General features: G+C 48.2%; 1 protein-coding gene and 1 long non-coding RNA gene across 2 annotated transcripts in view; one reads left to right on the top strand and one right to left on the bottom strand.

Annotated features, from left to right (window-relative positions):
* Positions 1-25,501, top strand: part of LOC138491654 (odorant receptor 131-2-like) — a 243,878-nt gene that overhangs the window by 215,823 nt on the left and 2,554 nt on the right. The window lies entirely within an intron of this gene.
* LOC138491655 (uncharacterized) overlaps positions 14,803-25,501 on the bottom strand; it is a 98,420-nt gene continuing 87,721 nt past the window's right edge. Inside the window, exon 3 of the long non-coding RNA XR_011276055.1 lies at positions 14,803-17,128. This is a non-coding gene — a long non-coding RNA (uncharacterized lncRNA). The remainder of the gene's footprint in view (positions 17,129-25,501) is intronic.

Here is a 25,501-nt window from a genome sequence, read left to right as displayed (position 1 = left end):
TATAAAATGTTTCTATTCTTGGGTTGACTGCCTGGGTAAGGTTAGGGGTGAGGAGGGAGACATCAATTCTGCGTTGAATGGATTTCAAAATTGGCATGGCTTGGGCAATGGATTTCCTATCCCCCATAATTTCCTCTGCAAAGTCCCTCTCTTCTTGAGCCCCTTGATTGTCTATCTGAAAGTGCTCTGCAGCTTTAGCTAAGACCTCATTTAGTAATGGCTGATTATCCACAGGTGAGTCGAGACTATAGTCCTCTGCCTCGTCTTCCTCCTCCTCATCCTGGTCCTCATCGTCCCCATAATATTCGACCCCTGCCTGGTGGTCCAGTATTTGTATGTCTGGATCTTCAGCATACTGATGGTAAGGTTTAATAGTGAGTGGCTCTGAAATCAGGCCCTGAATTGGAGTCTCAGTGCGAGGTCTCTTACTAGGAGGCTGAGGGTCTTTGGATCTGAAAGGAGTAGAGGTAGCAGGAGTATTCTGATAGCTCAGAAAGAAATTAGGATTTTTCTCATAAAAATTTGCTATAAAAGACATTTGCCTCATCACCCTGTCGATGTCTTCAGCGCTCCCTTCCTTAGAACTGGAAACGGTCACCTCTTGTTGAGGTTCATCTTCCATTCCCATATCCTCTGGCCTGGGAGGGACAACTTTAGGCCTAGTGACAGAGTCAGGGGTCTTGGTCTTTTCAGAAGATCTATGTTTGTCCTTCTGAACCTGGTGTTCATATGTTTTTTTCTGTTGTTTATCCCCTTTTCCATGTGTGGAGGCATGTTTCCCTGACTCCTTGGACTTCCCTGAATCTTTCGACTCCTGGCGTTGAGATTCGGAGGTGGGTTCCGTAGGGTCTAAAGATTTAGAGGGGGGACTTCGAGACTCGGAGGCAGACGTAGAACGAACTGCCGGAGTCGACTTTGAACGTGCTGCTTAGGGGTGGAGGTCGGTTTCGTCTTCTGACGACCAAACCTCTGTGACTTTAGGAAGCGTGGCACCCTTAGCAATCGTAGACGGTTGCTGTGTGTCATGAGGCGATCGAGACCTGGAACGCCCAGAGGACACCGATTCTGCAGACTGCTCTCTTTGTGCCTTTTTCTGCCGATCGCTTAACACGCGTGTCGAGTATCGGGAGGGGTTAGTGTGTTTCGATGTAAGTGTATGGGTAGCGCTCATGCCGCCGGGTATGGTCCTCATAACTGCCCTGCCGGCCAGTCCTCCGAGGTCAGGGGCGCACGCTTGGGTGTCTAACGACACTCCAGTGCCCTCATGGTCCAAACCGCAGCGTTGCTGCCATCACTGAAGGAACCCACAGCGTCCATGGCCTTGAGTTGCCTGGCGTAATGGGCCCAACGTTTGGTGGAGCGGTCCTTAAGTGTTTTAGCTTTAAAGATCTTACACGGTCTGCAATTGGCTTCGGGATGGTCCCTAGGCAAACAGAGATTACAGGTGTTATGCTTATCCACCCAAGGGAACCTACAGTTGCACTTGGGGCAGAATTTAAAAGGAGTACTGTCCATATGTTAATATATTGCAGCAGGCGAGTGTATGTAGGAAATAAAAGAGTGTGAGTATGTCCACCCTCCACTCTCCCTACTTGCGGGGCCGAGGCTAGAGGCCTTCTGAGGCCCGGGCCGAGGCCAGAGGCCTTCCAAGGCCCAAAGCCCGTCATGCAGTCGTGCAGTCTCGACGGCTGTTCATTCTTCAGTACCGGTGTCGATCTTCGGAGTCTCGATGTGGGATAAGAGGAACAGGGAATTTATGAATAATTAATCACAAATGGCTGAAAGCCAGGGAACTCCGCAACTATGCTTCCGACAAGTATGGCAGAAAAAGACAATCTGATGGTCCTACACGCAAGAGGGATCATGGGTACAGTGGAGGTCACACTAGGGGATAGTATTACTGGCACGCCCTAGGTCGACGCCCATTTTTGAGTTTCGAAAAACAAACTGTAATACTACGCAGCTTCCACTAGATGTCGGCCTATGCACAGCATGTGATCTAAGCAGATTCCACAAGCCTCAGAAAAAAAAAAAATTATATATATATATATATATATATATTGGACTACACTAACAGGCCGATTCATGGAAATAATGTGCGCAGAAAAACCGGCGCACGCGTGCGAAAACGTGCGATTCGCAGTGGCACAGAAAAAATCGCAGAAAATCGCACAGAAAACAGCGCACATCCATTCATGGAAGCACGGGCACGCGCGAAATGTGGGATGTGCGCTGAGAAAGTGTGCGGCGCACGCTGGCGCACAGGTCATCGAACGCCGTGCGATAAGGCCACAGCGAATTCGCACATAGCGCGGCGCACAGAACAAAAGTAGGCGTAACACGGGGCGTCACACGCAGAATGGGGAACAACTCGTGAAAATGTGGGCGTCACGGGGGAAGTACAGGAGGCAAGTGCGCAGAACGCCCACACGCTCGCCTACAACACGTATTCATGGAATCGAATAGGGAAAAACAGCGCACGGCCAAAGACGCGCACAGGCCCATACATGTCCGTCACACGAAAGCAGGCGGTAGCGTCCCTGCGCAGGAAAAAAATGTGCGCCAAAGTCCTACACGCGCGAGAAGGCCCACACGCGATGGGGCCTGGGGGAGCGTGTGCGTGTATTTCAGGGGTGCGCGTGAAGTTCCACACGTGATTGTCCTGGGCGCGTGTATCTCAGGGGTGCGCGAGAAGATTCACACGCGATCGGGCCTGGGGGAGCGTGTGCGTGTATTTCAGGGGCTCGCGGGTGTTTTCACACGCGATTGTCCTGGGCGCGTGTATTCCAGGGGTGCGCGAGAAGTTCTACACGCGTATTGGCTGGGTGCGTGTATTCCAGGGGTGCGCGAGAAGTTCTACACGCGTTTTGGCTGGGTGCGTGTATATCAGGGGTGCGCAAGAAGTTTCACACGCGTTTTGGCTGGGTGCGTGTATATCAGGGGTGCGCGAGAAGTTCCACACGCGTTTTGGCTGGGTGCGTGTATATCAGGGGAGCGCGAGAAGTTCCACACGCGTTTTGGCTGGGTGCGTGTATATCAGGGGAGCGCGAGAAGTTTCACACGCGTTTTGGCTGGGTGCGTGTATATCAGGGGAGCGCGAGAAGTTTCACACGCGTTTTGGCTGGGTGCGTGTATATCAGGGGTGCGCAAGAAGTTTCACACGCAATGGGGCCTGGGGGAGCGGGGTGCGTGTATTCCAGGGGCCTGCGGGTGGTTTCACACGCGATGGGTCCTGGGGGAGCGGGGTACGTGTATTTCAGGGGCCTGCGGGTGGTTTCACACGCGATGGGGCATGGGGGAGCGGGGTGCGTGTATTCCAGGGGCCTGCGGGTGGTTTCACACGCGATGGGGCCTTGGGGAGCGGGGTGCGTGTATTCCAGGGGCCTGTGGGTGGTTTCACACGCGATGGGGCCTGGGGGAGCGGGGTGCGTGTATTTCAGGGGCCTGCGGGTGGTTTCACACGCGATGGGGCCTGGGGGAGCGGGGTGCGTGTATTTCAGGGGCCTGCGGGTGGTTTCACACGTGATGGGGCCTGGGGGGGGAGCGGGGTACCACTCACCGTCTGCCTTGCATGTAGAAGAACGCGTAGCCAACACCCGCTGCGAAGTAATAGCGAGTGAACCCCAAGGGATGGAAAACAAACGCACCGCACGAAAAGCACGTACAGAGAAGCCCTGCCAGGGCAACGCCCGTGCGCGAAACTGCATAGACCCTCTTACGCTGTAAGGGCCTTTGGTCCAATGAAATCGCGTACGCGTGCTGACGCGCTTACGCGCTAGGGCCCTTTCCTCGAATTTCACGCTGACGTGCAGGATTTTCATGTGCCAAATCACTCCGTATCAAGCTGGCCACGCGAAAACACACGGAAGACCACGCTCCTTCCCAGAAGGCCGAATCACTGCCCCCCAGTGCCCCGAGCAGCCTCCCACGTGCCATCTGCTGCTGCCTGCCTGCCTGCCTGCTGCCACCGTGCCCTGCCATTTGGTGCCTGCACATCAGCTATCTGCAGGGGTCCAGTTGCTGTGTCCACCCCTGCTGGAACAGAAGACTCCCGACTCAGATAACATCGCTCCACAGCCCAGCCCCAGGACCCAGTTGCCCACCCACTCCTGCCCCTGGGGTTGCCATGTCGGGCACATCAACATCTGACACCAGTGGCAACCCCCGGCCAGAGGGGCAGAGGGGCACCAGCTTCACTGCCACCGAAGTTGGTGTCCTGGTGGAGCAAGTCCTGGGGCAGTATGATGCCCTATTCGGATCGTCCCGCGCCAGCAGGGAAGGATGGGAGAGGATCTGGGCCGACTGTGTGGTTGCCATCAACGCGGAGGGGGTGGCAACCCGCACCATCCAGAAGGTCAAGAAGCGCTGGGAGGACTTGAGGTCCAGGACCCTCATAAAGGCCCGGCGCCTCGTGGAGGGGGGCCGGGGCCGCATGAGTTCCATCCAGATGGGGGTCCTGGAACGCGTACACCCAGCGCTCCACGCCCAGGTCCTTGAGAGGGAGACCCGTCTGGAGTTGAGCGGTAAGTGGCCAAGCATTGCTGTGTGAGACAGGGCATGTTGCAGTGTGCTGGTTGCCTGATACTTGCCTGCATGTGTGACATAGGCCATGTACGCATGTATGTGTGCAGGGTCATCATGGTAATGCATGTGCGACCAGTAATGTGTGAACCGCACGGTTGTTGCATGTGTCCAAATGCGACATGGGGAGCCCTGTGCAGATTGCACACATGAGAGCATGGCAGTCTCTGTTCCTGGACATGGGTGGGGGTGAGGGATGGGTGCTGATGCCAGGTACATATATGGTATCCATGTCTGTGTGCCTGTCCTGCGTACCTATGACTTGTGAATGCCATGGATGCATGACACATGTCCGTGACAATTTACAGATTGACTGATGCAGCCTAGTCATCCTTGTATGCACTGTGATTGGGGTGTACGGGGCCAGATGGATGTGACTGAGGTGAAGTGTGTGCATGTGATAGGCATGACCCATGATGAATGTGAGTACCATTACATTGTCTGATTCGAGAGTCCATTGGACATGTATGGAAATGTCCATGGCATGCACCATGCCTGTCACTGTGTGTGTTTTGCCTGGACTGACACATGCGTTGTGGAGGGACATGATGGAAGTGTACTTTGACAGTGGTACTCATCTGCTATTGCTTCCTGTCTAGGGGACCATTGTACAGTACCCTGATGCTTGTGTTTCATGTCTCCCTCTACGCAGCGGCTAGTGAAGAAGAGGGCGGAGACGGCGCTGTGGAGCAAGGCGGCGGGGATGCCCCCATGGCTGCAGCGGAAGGGGTGGTGAGCCCCCACAGGGGCCTGCTACGGCGGTAGACGGCGAGGAGCCATCCAGGTTGGTGGTTTCCACAGAGGAGGAGGAGGCCGCCACTGAGGCGCACATGGGGCCTGGTGGGGGCATCCCTGCTGGTGCAAGTGGTGCAGTCCAGGTGCAGGAGGCAGCACAGGTCACCGTGGAGGGGCCTGTGCATGTCGCTGCCCCTGACCCTGTGGGTGCACCACCATGCACCAGCAGGGATGCCCCGTCCCAGGCCCGTCCGCAGGTAGAGGGGATGTCCATGTCATCTGACTCCCCTCCACCTGCGGACGAGGGGACCCCTGGCCGTATGGAGACGGTCCTGATTGGGGTCGCAATGCGCACGGCTGTGATTCGTGATGCTGTGCGTGCTTCCCAGGAGGAGCACGCACGTCATCACGAAGAGCACCGTGCCGACGTGGCCCAATTGGGATCGGCCATGTTCGGGGGTTTCCTGCATGTGTCGGCCAATCTGGCGGCCCTCTCCTCCTCTGTGGAGACTATACGCCAGTCGTTCTCCTTGCCGTCTTCCGGCCCAGATGCCACCAGGGCCCCCTGTGGACCTGCCCTGACCAATGCAGCCAGCTCGGTGGGGATCCCATCCCTGCCACAGTCGGGAGTCAGAGGTCCAGCAGGGGTGGACACCACAGCAACTGGACCCCAGCAGATGGAGGATGTGTCGGCATCATCGGGCAGGGCACGTGCACGACGGCGTCGGTGGTTTCCATCAGCCTGGATGCCGTCGTGCTGGCACAGGCAGTTGCGTCCGAGGCAGCAGCAGGCTCAACGTGGGAGGCATCATGGCTTGGGGCCATCAACATCAGGGGTGCAGGCATCGGCCGGAGGGCAGGAGAACCCTGGAATGGGAGTGGCTTCCGTGTGGGAACGGTTGTGCCAGCGGATAGGTGCGGAGCGGCAGCGGGCAGAGGAGGAACGGCTCACGATGGTCAGGGCGGAGGACTCCATGCGGAGGGCGCTGAGGCGGGCTGAGTGCCTCGAGGGTCTTCGCAGGGAGTTTGAGCTTGACACTGCGTTATCCCTGCGGGACCTCGGGGCCAGGGAACATGCCCGCCTCCAAGCCATTGACCAGGAGTTCGATGATGCCCTGGCCCATGACAACAACCAGTGAGCCGTCCGAATAGCCCGCTGCCTTTGTATATAGTTGTATAGTTAGGGTTAGGTTTCCTTTGTTTTTTTGATTTTTTTTTGGTTGCGATTGGACAATGCACCACTTTTTTGTATATAGTTCAGTTTTTAGTTAGTAGTCATAGTTAGGTTTAATTTGGTTGGGCTCATGGACCCAGGATGATCTTCTTCATGGTTCTTCATTGGCTTATTTTAATTTTTCAGATTATTTTCTTGGACATTCATCTTGTTTTGTTTGATTTGCTTTGTGTTTTTTCTTATTTCATTTCCATTCTACTTGCTGTTCAATACATATTTTTTTTAATTCTTCAATGTGTCGTATCATCTCATTGCTTTCAGGCATGTCATGTTGGGTGTTTTGTCATTCACTTGCAGCCATTGTGTGTGACAGACATGTGTTCAATTGCATTATTTAAATTGGGGGTGTAACATGTAATTGCCTTTGATATGTGGGTGGGTGTGATAGTTGGTTGGGCCTTTTGGCAGGGGAGGATGGGCATTACGGACATGATTGGGGATTGTTGGGACCCAGGTGCAGGGGGGCATGGATTGGACATGGGTGGGGGCCTGCTGGCAGGTGCCCCACAGTGCTGCGGGGGTGGGGGTGGTGGGAGACATGGGTGGGGGCCTGGTGGAGGCTGCCCCTGGAGACTGGGGGGGTGGGGGTGCTGGGAGACATGGGTGGGGCCTGGTGGAGGCTGCCCCTGGTGACTGGGGGGGTGGGGGTGGTGGGAGACATGGGTGGGGGCCTGGTGGAGGCTGCCCCTGGTGACTGAGGGGGTGGGGCTGGGAGACATGGGTGGGGGCCTGGTGGTGGGTGCCCCTGCACTGCTGAGGGGTGGGGGTGGTGGGGAACATGAGTTGGTGATTATTTGTGCAAGGAGACATGTGCCTTTGCTGGGGGGCATGCCCATGTTGGGTGGGCTGCCTGCGGGACATGACCAGGGATGCAGGGTAGTCCCCTGTGGTGTGGGCTGCCTGCAGGGGCCGTGGAGGGTGTACAGGGAACACCTGGGAGGACCCACACTGGCAAATCACATGTAGGACTCCCCGGCACCCCTGCAATACACGTACCCTGCTGAAATCGCGTGTAAAACTTTCTGCGCACCCCTGGTATACACGCACACGCTCCCCCAGGCCAATCGCGTGTGAAACCACCCGCGAGCCCCTGGAATACACGCGCCCAGGCCAATCGCGTGTGGAACTTCTCGCGCACCCCTGAATTACACGCACACGCTCCCCCCAGGCCCGATCGCATGTGGAAGCACCCGCGAGCCCCTGAAATGCACGCGCCCAGGCCTAACGCGTGTGTAACTTCTCGCGCACCCCTGAATTACACGCTGTCAGGAAAGGAAGAAGGCGATGGATATGGCAGGGGAAATGTGCACAAAATACACAGTAAACAACCTTGAATATAACAACGTGCATTCAATACCCAAGACTCGTGTATACCACTATAAGAAAAGGAATGTAGGGTAAGCACTTAGAACCTCCTTATGACTGAAAGGAAAGTCGGTAAACTCCTTACCCACTATGCTATTACAGATACTGACAGCGCTAAGCCCACGTAGAGGGCAAGCAGGGACAGAATCTGTAAACTGACACTCTAGACAGTACTGGATAAGGAATTTGGAAACAGTACTCACAAGGACCGGAATGACCACATGAATGCCAGTACTCACGAAGACCGGAAAGACCACTTGGATGTCCGTATTCACGAGGACCGGAAAGACCACTCAAAAGTCAGTACTAACCCACAACCCTGTAAATCAAACAAGAACCCAGAAGGCAGTAAAGGCAAAGAGTGAGGATGACTAAATACCTAAACCCAAGTCAAGAGGCAAGAAGGAATAATACAGTGTGGAAAACAAAAGATAATCACACAGGAGCTAGTTACAACTGCTTCCCACACCTAATAATAAAATAGGAAATAAATGTAAAAGTCTAAAGGAAAACATGGCATGGATCCCAATAGAAGGCAAGGATCAGGAGCAGTGAAAACGATATCAAAAGGGAAACTTTCCCACCCATCCAAGGTGAAAAGGCAGGAAACTAAACCTGTAAAGGAAAGATTAATGCAACAAGTCTTTCAGTAGCAAAGGACAATTTCTAGGAAACAGTGAACACAGGCAATTGGGCTACAGCAAAAGGAAAGCTCAGAGAAAGGCTGCCTGCAGACAGAGAAAGGGAGAAAGGGATTTCCAAAAGGCAGAAATCAATTAGGCATACAAATACGAATTCCAGGACAAGGAACAAGAAGCACTAACTAGAACTGGGCACAAAAACTAGGAACCTGGAACAAGGGACCAGTCACGACAGGAACGCTGCAACAATGACCAGCGCTGGACTGAAGCAGACTGAGGCTTTTTAAAGCTGCTTAACGAGCACACCCCTCAGGCGTGTTGCCTGCTGCACCTGCAGCCACAGGTGTTGCCTATCCTCCACCCAGCCTTGTCCTGCAAGGGAGGAGGTGAGGCAGTGAGCCAGGCATTCTGGGAAGCATAGTCATTTGATTATAGTAGCAGTAGCATGCTGGCTGCCAAAAACCTGGGATGGATCCGGAAGGGAAGTAATTTGGGAAATAAGGTTTTAGCGCTCCCAATTCATCAGGACACTGTAGCATAAGGTTCGGAGGAAATGTCCAGTAGGGAAGAAACCCCAAAACATGCCCCCAAGTGGCAGGAACGGGAGCGAAGGGAGCGAGCCGTGACACTATACCCCCTTCCACGGCCGACTCCAGGCGGCCGTTACTCGCACAAAACATCCTCTTTCCATGACAGGAGCGCTTTGTCTTCAGAAGTGGCACTGACGGAAACGATGACCCACGGGCAGAAGCAGAAGGACTGGAATGAATAGAAGCAGGCCGCAGTCTACCAGAGCCATAGGTGGGTTTTCGGTGAGGAAGAGACTCATGGGTCGAAGAAAGGCATGAAGGACTTGCAGGCCCCGAAGCAGAGTTGGAAGGTCCAGGAAGCTTAGTCACTGGAAGAGGATATGCATACATCCTTGAGGAGAGAGGCAGGCTGGTGCTACATGCCTTAGACAACGGTAGAAGTTCTGTTAGCCTCACTGCCGAGAGTGGACACACAGGAGGTGAGGAAACAGCAGGTTTCAGGAAATGTTTATGTTCGGAAGAGGAAGGTGGCGGCTGAGGTAGAGGTTCGGATACTCTGTCATCCATCTGGGTAAAGGTTTGTGGTTGAAAGTGACAAAGATTCGCCTGCATAAGTTCCTTGCCTTGGAGGTCTGGAGATCCGATGGGTTGTACGAGGCTGGCACTCCCATTGACAGTCATGTAGCCAGTCAAGTAGCCACCTTGTTGCACGTGGGATACAACCGCAGGAACGTTTGGCATACTGATAGGAGTGTTAGACACAGTACTCGGAACATCAGGCATACTAGCAGCGGGAGCAAAAACAGGCACATCTTGAACTGCAGCAGACATTCCCCTCCTTTGGCTACTAGCACCCAACTGGCGCTGCAGCTGGAGGGCCGTGCCCGTCCCTTCCCTCAGACTCATGTGGGATCCGGCAACAAAAGGGTTGTCAAGCGGTTGATCCAAACCGGACTCCAAACGCGGACCGTCCAGCCCGCTATCCTGGTCGGCTACTCGTTCGGTGACTGGGCCGTGGTGGATGGCATCCGTTTCTCTCTCGTAATACTCCAGGCAAGTCCAGCGGCCTCGCATGTAAGGCCCTCCCGAGTCGTGAGCCGGCTTGATGTTTCTGAAGAGAGAGCTGGCAGAAGTCTCAGGCTCAGATGTTGCATATTCGGGAGGCGCTGATGCTACAGTCAAGTAGTTGGGAGAATTGTTTTGTGTACAAGGCAGACATTCTGGTGATCCCCCTGAAGCATAAGAAGGGCAAGATGAACGTTCATCACTAAATGGTTGGGATTCAGGAGGAATCTCTGGAGCAGAGGAATATGCAGCAGGATCTGACAGTGTAGACAGGTACACCTCCGATATTGGCAGCGAGGCTGAGCAGGACACAGGTCTCTCATGAACTGAAGCCAAACTAGCAGTAGGCTCTGGGACCGAAGACATGCACCTAGAATGTACTACCGGAGGCTCCATGGCTGAAGGATAATCTGCTGGATGAGTCACTGTAACCGAAGACAAACATGCCAGAGGAAATTCCGAGGCTGAGGGCATGCAAGCTGGAGCCGTCTTGTTAGCTGAAGACAAACTTGTCAAGGTCTTTGGCTCTGACTGCGTACATGGTGAAGGCTCTTGGGTGACTGGCAGACATAGCACTCCTTTATTGATCGAAGATATGTGTGCCAACGATGACTGCAGAGCTGTGGACAGGATTATTGAAGAGTCAATGGTAGTAGGAGGACAGTCTGAAGTCCCAGAAGTCGGCAGACACACTTGTGGTTCAGAAATAGAAAGCCCCTTTAAGGCAGTTGACCCCTTGGCGCCAGTAACCAAAGTCTGAGCTGTACCCCTGCCGTCCCTCTCCTTAGTGGATGACACAGAGTCTCTTCCTTTGTAGAAGTCAAAATCAACCAGAGGAATCACCATAGTAAAGTCTCTGTTAATCAGGATTTCGTCAATTGACCATTCCTCTGTTTTAGCTTCTGAAAGTGGCTGATTAACAATCAACAGTTCAGGGATCGCCTGCCGGGTTTTTGGTTCAGTAATCTGTGGAATGAGTCCATCAAAACATGTATTCTGCACTGTCTTTGACTGCTCGTAGTGACCGAAATTGGCAGAAGGAAGAGCGAACACAGAGGCAGCATCGTTTTCCACATCAGCTTGAATGTCTACTTCAGTCTCAGCAGCTAGATCAAGGGCAGAACCTAAGCCTACAGTTGTGACTGATTCTGTGTATGCCACCATTGTGGATTGTGTTTGGAAATCAGAAGCATGTATGTGTTCAAGCTCAGAGTTATGACAAACTGCTACACAGGAAGCTTCAGGTAAAGGAGTGGCTTGTGAATCCTCAACTAACAGCAATTCCTGACAAACGGTAGGGCAGTTGTCAGAACCTGTGCCCTGAATAAGTGCTGTGCTTGAAAAAAGACCTTCACTCCCAATAGATCTTACATATTGACAAGTATCATGATTTACAAAAGTCTCCGCACTCAGGGACTGAACAGTATTCACTTCATCAACGGATAAAGTTGGAGGTGTATTCAGAAAAGACTGTAACATCTTATTCTCCTCTTTTAAGGAAATGTATTCTTGTTTTAACTCCTCAAATTCTGCTTTTAGCATGTCCCGCATTAACTGTACATCCCTATCAGTAGGCACAGGGGAAGGCATGGTGGCATCAGGGCTGGACCCAGCCCTAGCCATCTGGAAGTGCATTGATTGTATATTGTCATCTACTGCTTGCAGGTCTTGTGATCTATACTCTCTCTTACCGACGTGGTCTGTGTTTCTTTTAAGCAGACTATTGGCATCAGACCCCTTGGCATTAGTGACCACAGTAAGAATCTGTGCAGAGGAGTAAGCTGTAGACTGAGGGCAGAAAACAGAAGATATGCAAGGAACCCCTCCATTCTTCATGCTTGAATCATGAAACTGTTCAATCTGAGGTAAAGCACAACCGGAGTCATGGGGTTCAATAACAGAGGTACTTGTGTGTATAAATTCTTGCAGTGTGTTGTTTTCCACTGCTAAGGCTTGTGCGGACATAGACTCTGGATCAGAATTAAAGACAGAGCTAGGATCAGGCAATGTACGATGGGCCACCCAATGGGAAACATACTTTGCACGTAAATACCCATTCGTGTCAAGGAGTTCATTTAAGTCAGGAGCAGAGATTCGATTTTCACGGGTAATTGTAAGGGAAGCTTTCTGTATAGACTTGTTAGAGGCCTTGCTGCCTTTCCTTCGTAATCTGGCCATGTTCAAACGGGAACAACGGCTGGTCATTCTGTCAGGAAAGGAAGAAGGCGATGGATATGGCAGGGGAAATGTGCACAAAATACACAGTAAACAACCTTGAATATAACAACGTGCATTCAATACCCAAGACTCGTGTATACCACTATAAGAAAAGGAATGTAGGGTAAGCACTTAGAACCTCCTTATGACTGAAAGGAAAGTCGGTAAACTCCTTACCCACTATGCTATTACAGATACTGACAGCGCTAAGCCCACGTAGAGGGCAAGCAGGGACAGAATCTGTAAACTGACACTCTAGACAGTACTGGATAAGGAATTTGGAAACAGTACTCACAAGGACCGGAATGACCACATGAATGCCAGTACTCACGAAGACCGGAAAGACCACTTGGATGTCCGTATTCACGAGGACCGGAAAGACCACTCAAAAGTCAGTACTAACCCACAACCCTGTAAATCAAACAAGAACCCAGAAGGCAGTAAAGGCAAAGAGTGAGGATTACTAAATACCTAAACCCAAGTCAAGAGGCAAGAAGGAATAATACAGTGTGGAAAACAAAAGATAATCACACAGGAGCTAGTTACAACAGCTTCCCACACCTAATAATAAAATAGGAAATAAATGTAAAAGTCTAAAGGAAAACATGGCATGGATCCTAATAGAAGGCAAGGATCAGGAGCAGTGAAAACGATATCAAAAGGGAAACTTTCCCACCCATCCAAGGAGAAAAGGCAGGAAACTAAACCTGTAAAGGAAAGATTAATGCAACAAGTCTTTCAGTAGCAAAGGACAATTTCTAGGAAACAGTGAACACAGGCAATTGGGCTACAGCAAAAGGAAAGCTCAGAGAAAGGCTGCCTGCAGACAGAGAAAGGGAGAAAGGGATTTCCAAAAGGCAGAAATCAATTAGGCATACAAATACGAATTCCAGGACAAGGAACAAGAAGCACTAACTAGAACTGGGCACAAAAACTAGGAACCTGGAACAAGGGACCAGTCACGACAGGAACGCTGCAACAATGACCAGCGCTGGACTGAAGCAGACTGAGGCTTTTTAAAGCTGCTTAACGAGCACACCCCTCAGGCGTGTTGCCTGCTGCACCTGCAGCCACAGGTGTTGCCTATCCTCCACCCAGCCTTGTCCTGCAAGGGAGGAGGTGAGGCAGTGAGCCAGGCATTCTGGGAAGCATAGTCATTTGATTATAGTAGCAGTAGCATGCTGGCTGCCAAAAACCTGGGATGGATCCGGAAGGGAAGTAATTTGGGAAATAAGGTTTTAGCGCTCCCAATTCATCAGGACACTGTAGCATAAGGTTCGGAGGAAATGTCCAGTAGGGAAGAAACCCCAAAACATGCCCCCAAGTGGCAGGAACGGGAGCGAAGGGAGCGAGCCGTGACACACGCACACGCTCCCCCCAGGCCCGATCGCGTGTGGAAGCACCCGCGAGCCCCTGAAATGCACGCGCCCAGGCCTAACGCATGTGTAACTTCTCGCGCACCCCTGGTATACACGCACACGCTCCCCCAGGCCAATCGCGTGTGAAACCACCCGCGAGCCCCTGGAATACACGCGCCCAGGCCAATCGCGTGTGGAACTTCTCGCGCACCCCTGAATTACACGCACACGCTCCCCCCAGGCCCGATCGCGTGTGGAAGCACCCGCGAGCCCCTGAAATGCACGCGCCCAGGCCTAACGCGTGTGTAACTTCTCGCGCACCCCTGAATTACACGCACACGCTCCCTCCAGGCCCAATCGCGTGTGGAAGCACCCGCGAGCCCCTGAAATGCACGCGCCCAGGCCTAACGCATGTGTAACTTCTCGCGCACCCCTGAATTACACGCACACGCTCCCCCCAGGCCCGATCGCGTGTGGTAGCACCCGCGAGCCCCTGAAATACACGCGCCCAGGCCAATCGCGTGTGGAACTTCTCGCGCACCCCTGAATTACACGCACACGCTCCCCCAGGTCGCGTGTGTTACTTCTCGCACTGGTACAGGGTTGGCGCAGCCCTTTGCGATGGTTTTGCGATCTTGATGGCTTTTCCTTGCGCGAGGGCGTTCTTGGGGGCGTAACTGGCGCTGCTGCAGGGTCGCTGCGATACTCTGCACCACGGCTTGTTTTGGAGGATTAATCCATGAATACGATGTGCGCTGAAATGGATTTTATCGCACGCGGCTGGCGCAGACATTCGCACGGGAACACTCTGCGCCAGCCGCGTGCGATACTTTTGACTGTATTTCCATGAATCGGCCTCTAAGTTTCCTCCAGAACACAACCAAGACGAACAACTTTATGTCTTTGTGGGAGACTAACATTTTTGACTGAATGTTATAAGACTCTGAGAAAAACAGATATATTTGGAGACATTTCGGGACTATTTTCCAGTATTGACAAACCGTGGTTTTTAAACAACATATTTCTCTAATATCTTTCTAATATTTTTCTTACGTTTTTTCAAATATTTTTGCTAATGATTTTTAATGCTTTTATTGTTTTTGCACCCTGTTAGCATATTTCTTGTGCATTTTGACTGTCATGTGCACAAACCTTTAGAATATAAGCGGATCTGGTACAATGTTTGGCCACACATGCTACGTACAAAGTGGGAGATGCAAGCATTAGTTCGCTAGGAGGTTTAAAAGCACATTGCACTTTAAATAGATAACTTGCACTTATAAGGCGGTAAATAGTTTACAAAGCACGTTGCACTTTATGAACCACAATAGGTATTGACACCTGCACAGATTCATTGGCTGACTAAGATCTTTTTAACACAATAGTTTTCGTTATCTGGGGTCTTTTAGATGAATATTCTGCTTTTTATATTTAGCCCATTCGGGATCATTTTTACTTGTCTCCCTAGTACCTTGCACTTCAATTGACAAATAAGGCACTGGCACCTGCAAGGGTTTACTGCCAGTGACCCGTAGCAGGCTTTTATATATACCCGCCACAATTCATTTGTCAGTTGTTATTGTTAAATGTGCGTATAGTGTCTTGCAAAGTCTTTTTGATTAGCATATAGCTGCATGAATAATGCCCACTTGGGATGTGTGCCTATAGTCTTTATAGAACGTTTGCATGTTCATATACACATAGGATCCTGGCCCCCGCATGGGTTAACTGTCAGAGTTTCATTGCAGATATGATTCATAGTCCAATGATAACGATCCGTAACAGGACAAAAGAATATAGTGTATATATTAAACAATCACTGAATGTGTAGACAAGAGGGCCATATGCACCTGCAAGGGTTTTTACTGCCTATGGTTCCCTGCACTATCCTTGCAATATGTGTTTTAATAACATCTACACATTGCACTTTATATACTATGAAGGCAAGCACATATTTAAGAAACCTGCATGCATGAGGAATTAAGAGACATGTACGTCACCCACTAGGGAGCAGCCTTTGAGCCAATGAGAAATGTTAACTTTTATACATTGAGCGCTGATTATCATGAAGCAACATCTGTAACATATTGGAGAATATTTCTGGATTCTGTGTTCTATATACTTACATTTTTTGTGAATGGCTATATTTATTACAACGTGTTTTTACATCTCTTGTATTCCTCCTATGCTTAGTGATTAATGCCTAATTGGAATCCTTAATGGGTGATGTGTTCTATTTTTCACTTTGTGTACATTTATACTGCCAGGACATTGACATAGATGTAACTTAGTACATTCCAAAATGGCGGCGCGTGTACCTGAAGGCTCTCTCACTTAGCATACTAGTGGCCATGATTCAAAAACAGCAATGAAGAACCACAATGTTAAATGTTTCCTATAAATGTTCAGTCCTCTTTCTTTCACTTGTATACCAGACGAGGCCCGTGTAGGGTGAAACGCGTCATTCCTGTGCTTTTGCTGCTGCCCTCTTTGTCCAAACTTATATGTCAATAAAAGACCATTTTTGTACAGCAGTCAGGCCTGGGATATGAATTGAACTTTTTTAGTTTTTTGCCTGAGTGCCACTACGCCTGGGACTGTGTTACAGTACACCCTCTCTTTTCTCTTATACATAAATACATATATATTTTTTTTCTCCTTTTTTCTCTTTTAAATCAATAACAATGTTCTATTAAAGCTACTTCATTTCTTCATGTGACTGGTAAGTGGTAAAGTCACTACTTTTCATTCAAATACCGAAAATACGTATGTTAATCTTTTCTTGTTACTGTCCAACAGAAGTAGAGACAGCAGAGTACAAAACCATCAGAGCCACAATCTTTTCCAGTGGTGCAATTCCACAGGTTGCAAATGTGTAATCTTCCTAGCTACCCAAAATTGTATTTATTCGATGCACAACAGGTGAGTGACCCTTGCGGTAGGAGCGAGGGAGGCCCCTTAAGTGATGCTCCAGCATTCCCAATGGGACCCATCATTCCATTTGTAATTTTTAAAAAAACTCTCTTTTCCTTTTAATAGTTGCCACCCCCAAATTCACTTTTTTCTCTCCCCAGAGTTCTTTCTTGTGTTCCCATCCCCTTTGTCCTTTGCTTGGGCACCATTTATACTACGAACTGCACCATGTCTAAGAACCTTAAGGCCACATTCCTGGTAGTAAGACAGTCACTGCATGGGGAGAATGCTAATGATAGGAGGGAACACAGTGGTTGAGTGACACACAATCAGAGAGCTTTTCTTATGGCCGAGCTTGTGACATCTGGGCATTAGGCTGGGTCCCACAGGCCCTCCTGGCGATAGGCCTTATTTGTTTTTTCATGGGCTCAGTTCCGTTGGTCACCTGCTGGGCATCACTCTGGTATGCAGTTGAAAATTCCTTTGTGCCTAAAACAGAGAAAAACGGATGAGTTTCTCGAAATGTATATACATTTTCTTTATCACATCCTATCATTGCCTAAATGCTTGCAACTATTTCCTTTTATTTATCTATTCCTTTCATCTACTTCACATCTTCCATGCCTACCACCCACTCCATTTCTATTCCAGATGTCATTCATTATGTTGGCGCTCTCCTAATTTCTCTAGAGCATTAACTGTCCCATTTTTTCATTCTTAACCGAGAGATAGAGAGAGAGAGAGAGAGAGAGACACACACACACACAAAAAACACAACAAAAGACAATAACATAGTCCATTTCCAACCATTGCCACTTCTGCTCTTCTTCTCTAGGGCACATCCTTTGGTTGAATTAAACTGTCCTGTAGAAACCAAATGGGGACTAAAAGTCATAATAAAGTAAAGGGCAGAGCGGTACTCCTCTTTTGATGAGCTCTCTCTTTTCTCCTGCACGTGGTCCCTTGGCCTTGCTGCTGTGTTATTCTTTCATGTGAGGTGTTGGCAATTTCTGAGCCCTGGCCCATTGTGATGGTGATTTCCTTCTTGCAGTGTCCAAGATGCTTTCCTGTTTCCATTATGCTGAACTTGTCTTTGGGATTGCTGTTTGTTGGCAGGCCTGCATGAGCTGTCTCTTTCTTGGTTTTTCTTCCCTTGTCCAACTTCCTTGTGCTGTGGCATTGCTGCAAACCCTTGCTGCTAGCTGTCATGCGCCGCGTGAGCTGGCGCTTGTGGGATCACTGGCACTCTGACAGCCATTAATTGTTCCACCATGTTTTCGATCCGTCTGGTGCCGCGGTCTAGTGGTTTACCAACATGGCTGCCGCCGGGAGGCTTATCTGTTCCCTCCTCCCGGCAGTCTGCGTGTTGCAACCCCACTACTGAGGTAGTTTTCTTTGGGTCCAAGCACTAGTTTTTCTCTTCTGTCTGTGTCATTGAACGGCGTGCCTTTGTTTTTCCCTGTCTCACCGCGGTGCTTCGCCTTTCATCCTCTGCTGCGTCCCTTTGCCGTGCTCTCTCGTTTCCTCTCTCATGCTCCCAGGCACTGCTGCTTACACTCCCTGCCCTGTCCTGGAGTACTCGCCTTTGCTAATCTCTTCCTCCTCGCTTGCCTGTTCTCCCCTTTCCGGCCTTCGCTCTCTCTCTCACTGGTCTTCCTCTTCAGTATCCTGTTCCTTTCCTTTACGCTCCTCCTCCCTTCAACGTGCTCCGCTAGAGTCCTGCTCTCCGCCTGGTCTCTGCGGCTCTCCCTTCGGTCTTACCTTTCTTGGACACCTTACACCGACTACTAGCATACCAGAACCCATATTTCACCAGACAGGAGCTGATAAAAAATATTGCAAGAAATAATAGAGCAGGTAAAGAATGCCTAACAGCAGAAAAAATATTGAAATAAAGAAAACAAAATGTAATGATAAGGGTGGGTTGTAGGTGTAAAGTAAAAAAATAAATATACAGATGTAGGTTAAAATTGGGATAGAGGGGAGGGAGACTGGGAGAGTTTAGGAGTATGAGAGGTAAGGGGGGTTCTGGGGTCCCCCAACCCCCAAAATTAGGTATTTTTACAATGTGCACTGTAAAAGCATTTCAATATTTTCTCTTACAATATTTTTTGCACTCTGTAATTGTATGTCTCTGTTATTTCTGCAATGAAATCACATTGAGCCTTTAAGGCCACCTTCCAGGTGCCATGCTTCATCTGTGCTTCTTATCCTGTAAAAAAAAGTTTCTTTCCACTGAAAACCTACATCTCCCTCACCTTCTACCTGTTACTAACCTTTTCCACCTTCTCCTCCCCTCGAAAGCAATATGAGACCTCCCACATTCCTTTCACCTCCCCCAATACGTACCTGCCATCTATATCCAATTTCCCTTTCACAAGTGCCTACCGCAAGTGTTGCATCTTCTCTTTACGTTGCTACTTTACCCCAATGATGTAATCCCAAACCCATTAAAGCATGAGGACTTCATTCATAGTATACAAATTGTGTTATTTACCTTAATACGTCGATTCCTTACTGGCTGGGCACCACATTGTGCTTCCCTCTGTAGCCCTTCCCTCCTGGCCTTTATCTTGTGCCCAGTTAAAAACCTTATTTCCTTTATTTGATCTGTTATTATGCTCTTGTTGGAATAATATTCTCTGACTTAGTTGCCCCCTTTCCCACTGAGCCAAAAAGAAAACTTGACAGGAAAAATAAAACCATGAAACACTGCTCTGGTCCCTTTTTGCAGTACACTATGCCTCCAAACTGGTTCCCTTTAATGTGTAACTATCGTGCCCCTTCATCAAGAGCTGTCTCTCTTCTCCACTTCACCTCCTCATCCTTATCTTGTGTGAGTGAAGTCACTCTGCCCCCTCGCCATCCCACCTCTGCAGCTCCCTTGTAGCTGTTTGTCAATTTCTCCCTCTGTGTGTGTGCCCTTTCTTTCACTAAACTGATGTAAGTATCATGATAATGTGCCCTTAATTTCTGCCAATCATATTTGCTGTGTGTGCTTTTCATGTGGAACCATCTCCCATTGTAATGGCACACTCTTGTGTCTAGTATAGCTATAAAATGCTGACATAAATGATGTAAATAAAAATCACTATGCTCCCCTGAAATGGGTCCCCCTTCAACGTGATCCCTCCCCCTATATTTATGTGTGTATGTCTGCATTGCCTTGGTGCCTTATTTGTTTGCAATGTGTATTAAATTTGCGGCGCATGCGCCAGATACTGTGATCTGGCGCCTAGTGTTCATGTGGTTAGGCACTGTACTGTGAAGGGTGTGTCCCACCCCCTCCCAAGTCTTGCAAACTTCCCCTTGTCTTTTGTGGTCTTTCCTCCCTGCATGCTTGAAAAATGTGTCATAATCTTCCTCCCACATTTCGCTCCCGTGCGCAGCTAAAATATGTCCGTTTTATATCTGTGGCTTCGTAATTCCCATAATTATTCCTTTCTGTGTCATTGCACCCCTATCTTGTCCCTTGAAAATTCCTGCGTCACTTCGTACGTGTGCAAACATTCCTTTGCCAGCCCATGGTCGTGAAATGCATTTGAAACTTCCAGTGTTATCCCTTCCCATAAATCACAATGCATTACTCCCTTTTGCTTCGTGTGCCTGCCTTATATACCTTAAAGTATTCCACTTATTGCTAATTAAAAGCGCTTGCAGGCTGTCCATTTAAAGATAGAAAACGGCATATCTTAGGCTGCCGCGGCAAAAGAGAGAACGTGAGAAAGAAAGAAAAAAACAGCGCACACAGTTACAATATTTCTAAACACATAACACACACTATGTTATGCATTCCTTCCCACACACTACATATTCAACTGCACTCACACCCCAAAAATGCAATAAGCACACCCACCACTTGTTATAATGCCCTCAACATGCACACCCCACAAACCACTTTCACTTTTACCTCCACCCTATACCAGTCCATCATTCTTTCAAATGCTTCTCAAATTCACCCATATAATGTCACAATTTGCAAAGCTTGAAAACCTCAATGTTTTGTCCACCAAATCCGTGCTCCATTATGGATCACAATGCATTTTTCAATTAGCCTAAATGTTAACCCACTTCTCCCAGAATAAAAGCAGCCTTCCTAGGTCTTCGCCTGCCCTCTTTGTGTTCTCTGCCCCCAAGGGCCAATATACAATTCTGGCATGTACTCCTCCACCCAATTGAAGCACCACTTCACCAAGATAGAATCTGCCACCTTCTAAGCGCTTTAAGTCCTATTCAATAACCTAATTTGTGACATCACAAACCCTACAGCAAAAAAAAAGAAATAAGTGAACAGCTTCTCCTTCAATACAAGTCTGCTTTAAACACTTTTCCAAACACACTGACAAACTTAACAGTACATACATACAACAAATCTGTGTCCACTTTCCTGTCTACCTAACAGGGAATTCCAATAATTCTCCAATAGTTCTTGTGGTCCTCTTTTATCTACTACGTCGCCTGTAGAGGTCTACCTCCGTGAGTCAAAAACAAGGAACTCCCCTTCCATGATACGAGCTAGCTATTTCTGCCAACCCTACTCACAGGTAACCCTCATCAATGAAACAAGCTAAAACACTTATCTCACAGGTCTAAGCTCACTTTCCAAACTGATCACCTAAGACCAAATGTTCCCTAACCAAAACAAAACTGTAACAACATTCCATATGAAACCAAAACCTCAATACAAACATCAAGCTGACCCTTTCTATACCCTCCCCTGTTTGCCATATAGCTTACTTATATTCCATAATCTGCATAGAACAACTGACAAAAACATAGCTATTCCCCCAGTTCATATTTGTCAGATTCCTGGACTCATACTTACACCAGCTCCACAGGTCTGCTGCAGCTTTGGGACTTGCTGTAACTCCTCCAGCCTGCCACCCACACCTTCTGATCTCTGGAGCAGGCAGGAATGCAGAAGAGAGATAGCATTTGTTGCCGAAGGCATGAGCAGCCATCTCTCTGCTACCACTTGAAATGTAGTTAGTCTGGCTAGAGGGAAATTCCCTCATAGCCAGAAATTGAGGAGTCCAGACATGTGACAAATTGCTGCTTTATTAATCCAAGCAGGGATACGCACACAGATTCTACAGCTCCAAGTGCACTCTCAGCTCATTCCAAGCAGGCAGCGAGATTTTAAACATGTGTGACATCACACCCAAAAGTTACATTCCTGGGCTCTAAGCAAGATTAGATTTGGATGGGTGAACAGTATAAGCATAATTACAGTATATAGGGGACAAATAATATGATTTGTCTAGCCAGATCTGGTAGCTCCACCTGGCACCACCCCTAGGAGTTCAGTGCAAGCATTGTCAGTTTAGGAAATTTACCAGCATGTGAGCATAAAATTATGGGAGGGGAAGGTGATCTCAGAGCACCGCCTGTCTTCCCCCAAATGTTTCTACTTCCAACTTCTCAAGCCCGGAACAAGGACACTTTCTCCATCTTCTGTCTCCAGTTTAATGGGGCAAAACAAAAAGAGGTGATGGCTGGAAGATTTAGAATGAATTTTAACCTCTGGCATTGTTCTGGGCAACCCTCCAGACCATCGTTCTTCGCCTGCCAACCCATTACAAAAGGGGAAAGACCATATGCAAATCAAGGCTTGGTCCCACCCCAAAATGGGCAGTCCATCCTGAACTTCTTGGCCACATCCCTTCTGCACGAGACCACAAGCATCCCAGACATGTTTCAGCATTGTTGGGCTTATCTGTCTGAATGGGCCTTGGTCCCCAGCTGCAGGTCCCGTTTTCAGGGACCATAAAAATTATTTTGTCAGCCTGCATTTATGAGGGATTTTGGTCTTCTGTTCTTTTAGGTGCTGTATCTTTTCTGCTGACTCAAACTCTGTCATGGGGTCCTTGCCAGGGCTGGACATGCTGCCTGCTCTGCCAGATCCGCTTTGGGTTTCAGTTTTAAGCTTTTTCCAAATTAGTTTCAATGCAGCTGTGGTTTCCATTTTGCTTTCGTGACTGTTCATGGTAATGGCTTTTTCGGTGTCAGCATGCAGTTCGTGTGTGTTGTTTTGCATCTGGCTGTCTCTGCGGGTGTGTTCAGCCATGTCGCCTTTTCATGATTACTTTGGTGATGTCATCCGGTTATGGTCTGTGGGGCTGCTTCAGTGGGTGGCATCCATCATCTTGGGGTGGGGGGTATGCTTGGGTGCTGGAGGTTTGAGACCCCCTCAAGACTATGATTTTATTTGCTGTTTTATGGGGTACTTTGGTCCTTCAAAATAAATGTATTTGATTATATTTTTATACCCTATGTCACTCAGGTCAAGTGATAGTTTATTTCAGAATTCTGAAAGTATTCCAAAAAACATTACAAAACAAAAACAACAATTCATAAATTCTAATTACTGAAAACATATTTATGAAAATCTGCTATTAAAAGGCTCCTGAAACATAACAATGTGCGATAGTCAAACATGTTTTAAGTTGTTCCAGAAACAACACATATGAAATTGTGTGGGCTATCTATGGATCGACATAATCCTAATTTTAGAAATATTCTTGACAGCCACATAGATGTGTGTAAAACAAGCTTTAAATGTTTGTGTAAATACATAAAAAATACTTTTCCAAAAATGTAAAAATAAATTCACGTCAGCAGTAGTTAATTGATTGATTGCAAACTTATCTTTTTGATACAAGAGCTTGAGAAATTAATGTTTTTGTTACATAACATTTCTGATGGTTATTAAAGTAGAACTTGTTTATAACAATTGGGGATACATTGTCAGAGTTCTTTTTTTGTAGCATTGGTAAGGAGTGCTTGTCTGAGAATTTAGCATAAAACGGGAAAACCGTATAAAGTACATCAGGGGGTCATTTATGGAGCGATGGTGATTATATGCAATACATGAATTACAATCTATGACTTAGAATAAATGTTTGGTTAAATGGAAGTTTTAAGATTATGATGAATTTTGCAATATTCGTTTTGATGCTGAGACCCTATGTTTAATAATAATCCAAATTAACTAACAGATTAATATGTCTAATATAATTTCACTTTAACTGATATCCACTGACGAGTGGAAAATGGCATCAATAGATGAAATAATCATCTTGTGGGGGCTCTAAGTGGGGTGTTCATTATGAATCAATTGATCTAACTAACCATCAAAATAATTGTGAACAGGGATTAATGAGGTAAGCAATTGAATATTAATGAAGTAAAACCATTGAAAAGTGGGTGTTTGTCACATTTGTTAACAATGGCGAAGGTGTACACAAAAGGTGTCTGGTGGTGTTTTCAATGGCAGCTGCATGGATTGATTTCTGTTTTAACTGAATGAAGAAGAAAGGTTTTGGGGATAGGTGTAGACCTTCTGGTCATAAAAATGTGAAGCCACAGTGATTTCCTCAAGGGGCACACATTGATACCCACGTGTGAAATTATTTATTTTATTTTTACATTTGTACAGCGCACACAAACCCTCAGGCATCAGGGTGCATGTGGATACCAGTTACATGTGGCCCGGAGACAGTGTGGGTACATATTCAAAAAGCATAGCATTACATAGGTCAAGTACAGTGCATAGGTTAATAGAAGGGTCTTACAACATGGTTGGGTTGTATGCAAACAGCCAAGATTTGAGGGCTCTGCGAAAGGGCCAATAGGATTCTTCCGCTCTCATTGCTGGACCAAATAAGGCGAGCGGATTTTGAGATGCACCTGTGTGTGTGATGGTGAGTGTTTTGAATAGAATGCTTTTCACGGATGGGGAGCCAATGTACTGCTCTTCGGGCAGCAGATATATGTTCTGACCTGCGGAAATTCATGACAGCTTGTAGGGCATTGTTTTGGATAGTTTGGAGTTTTCGTAAGTTGTGGGTAGATGTGCCAACAAAGAGGGCATTGCAGTAGTTCAACCTTGCACCTCCTACTGCCCGAGCGATCGTTAGGCAGCCATCTATTGAGAGATAGGGTCTGGTGACATTGAGGAGTTTGGTGGAGTATGCCGCTGAGATCTCATCTATCTAGTTCTTAAGGACTAGGAGTGCTGACTCTGTGCTATGGCCATGGTGGAAGCCGGAATGACCGACTCCTAAAATGTGGTTAGACTCTAGATGACGTTGAATTTGACGTACGCCGCTCTGTCGAGTATTTTTAGTAGGGAGGGGACTGTGGTGATGGGCCTGTAGTTGTTGGGTAGGGTTGGGTCAAGGGAGGGCTTTTTTAGGAGGGGTAGAGCCCAGGCTTCTTGAAGGCTGGATGGTACAATGCCATTTGAAAAAGAGGAGTTGATGAAGGCATTGATGAACGGAGCCAGAGCTTTTGCACAGTCTTTGATGAGGGGAGGCTGGGCAAACATCCCCTTTGCACCTTGAGGGCTTAAGGCTTTTTAGGATATGCAGGGTATCCTGAAAGGAGATTTTGCTGACGCTAAACAATGGGGTATCAGAGATGTTGGAAATAGGTGAATGGTTGGCTAAGGTATCCTGGCAGGAGTGTTCAAGGGTAATTTGTTTGGCGAGTATTTTGTTCTGCAGCATGTCAATTTTTATCAACATGGCATTCATTATGCTGGTGCACCAGCCAAAGTCTTTATTCTGGGTGGAAGCCTGAGGAACTGGAGCTTCCAGCTCTCTCAGGATCGCAAATAGTGCTCTAATGTCTGAGTTGGCATTGGCTATTCCGGTGTTGAAGGTGGTGGCTTTGGCCCTGATGATGGCTTGTTTGTATTGTTTAGACAGGTTGGTCAACTTCTGTTTAAGGGCAGCGGTGGGGGTGTTTTTCCAGCTAGATTCCGCAAATCTTTTTTTAGTTCTGAGGTCCGAGAGATCCTAGGTGTGCCAAAAGTTGGCGTGAGCTACAGGTTTCGATTTTATTTTGGGCTAGAGGGGC

Source organism: Ambystoma mexicanum, chromosome 10 (genome assembly GCF_040938575.1).
Source record: "Ambystoma mexicanum isolate Mex_15411 chromosome 10, UKY_AmexF1_1, whole genome shotgun sequence".
Lineage (NCBI taxonomy): Eukaryota > Metazoa > Chordata > Amphibia > Caudata > Ambystomatidae > Ambystoma > Ambystoma mexicanum.
This window is presented reverse-complemented; position numbering and strand designations above follow the sequence as displayed.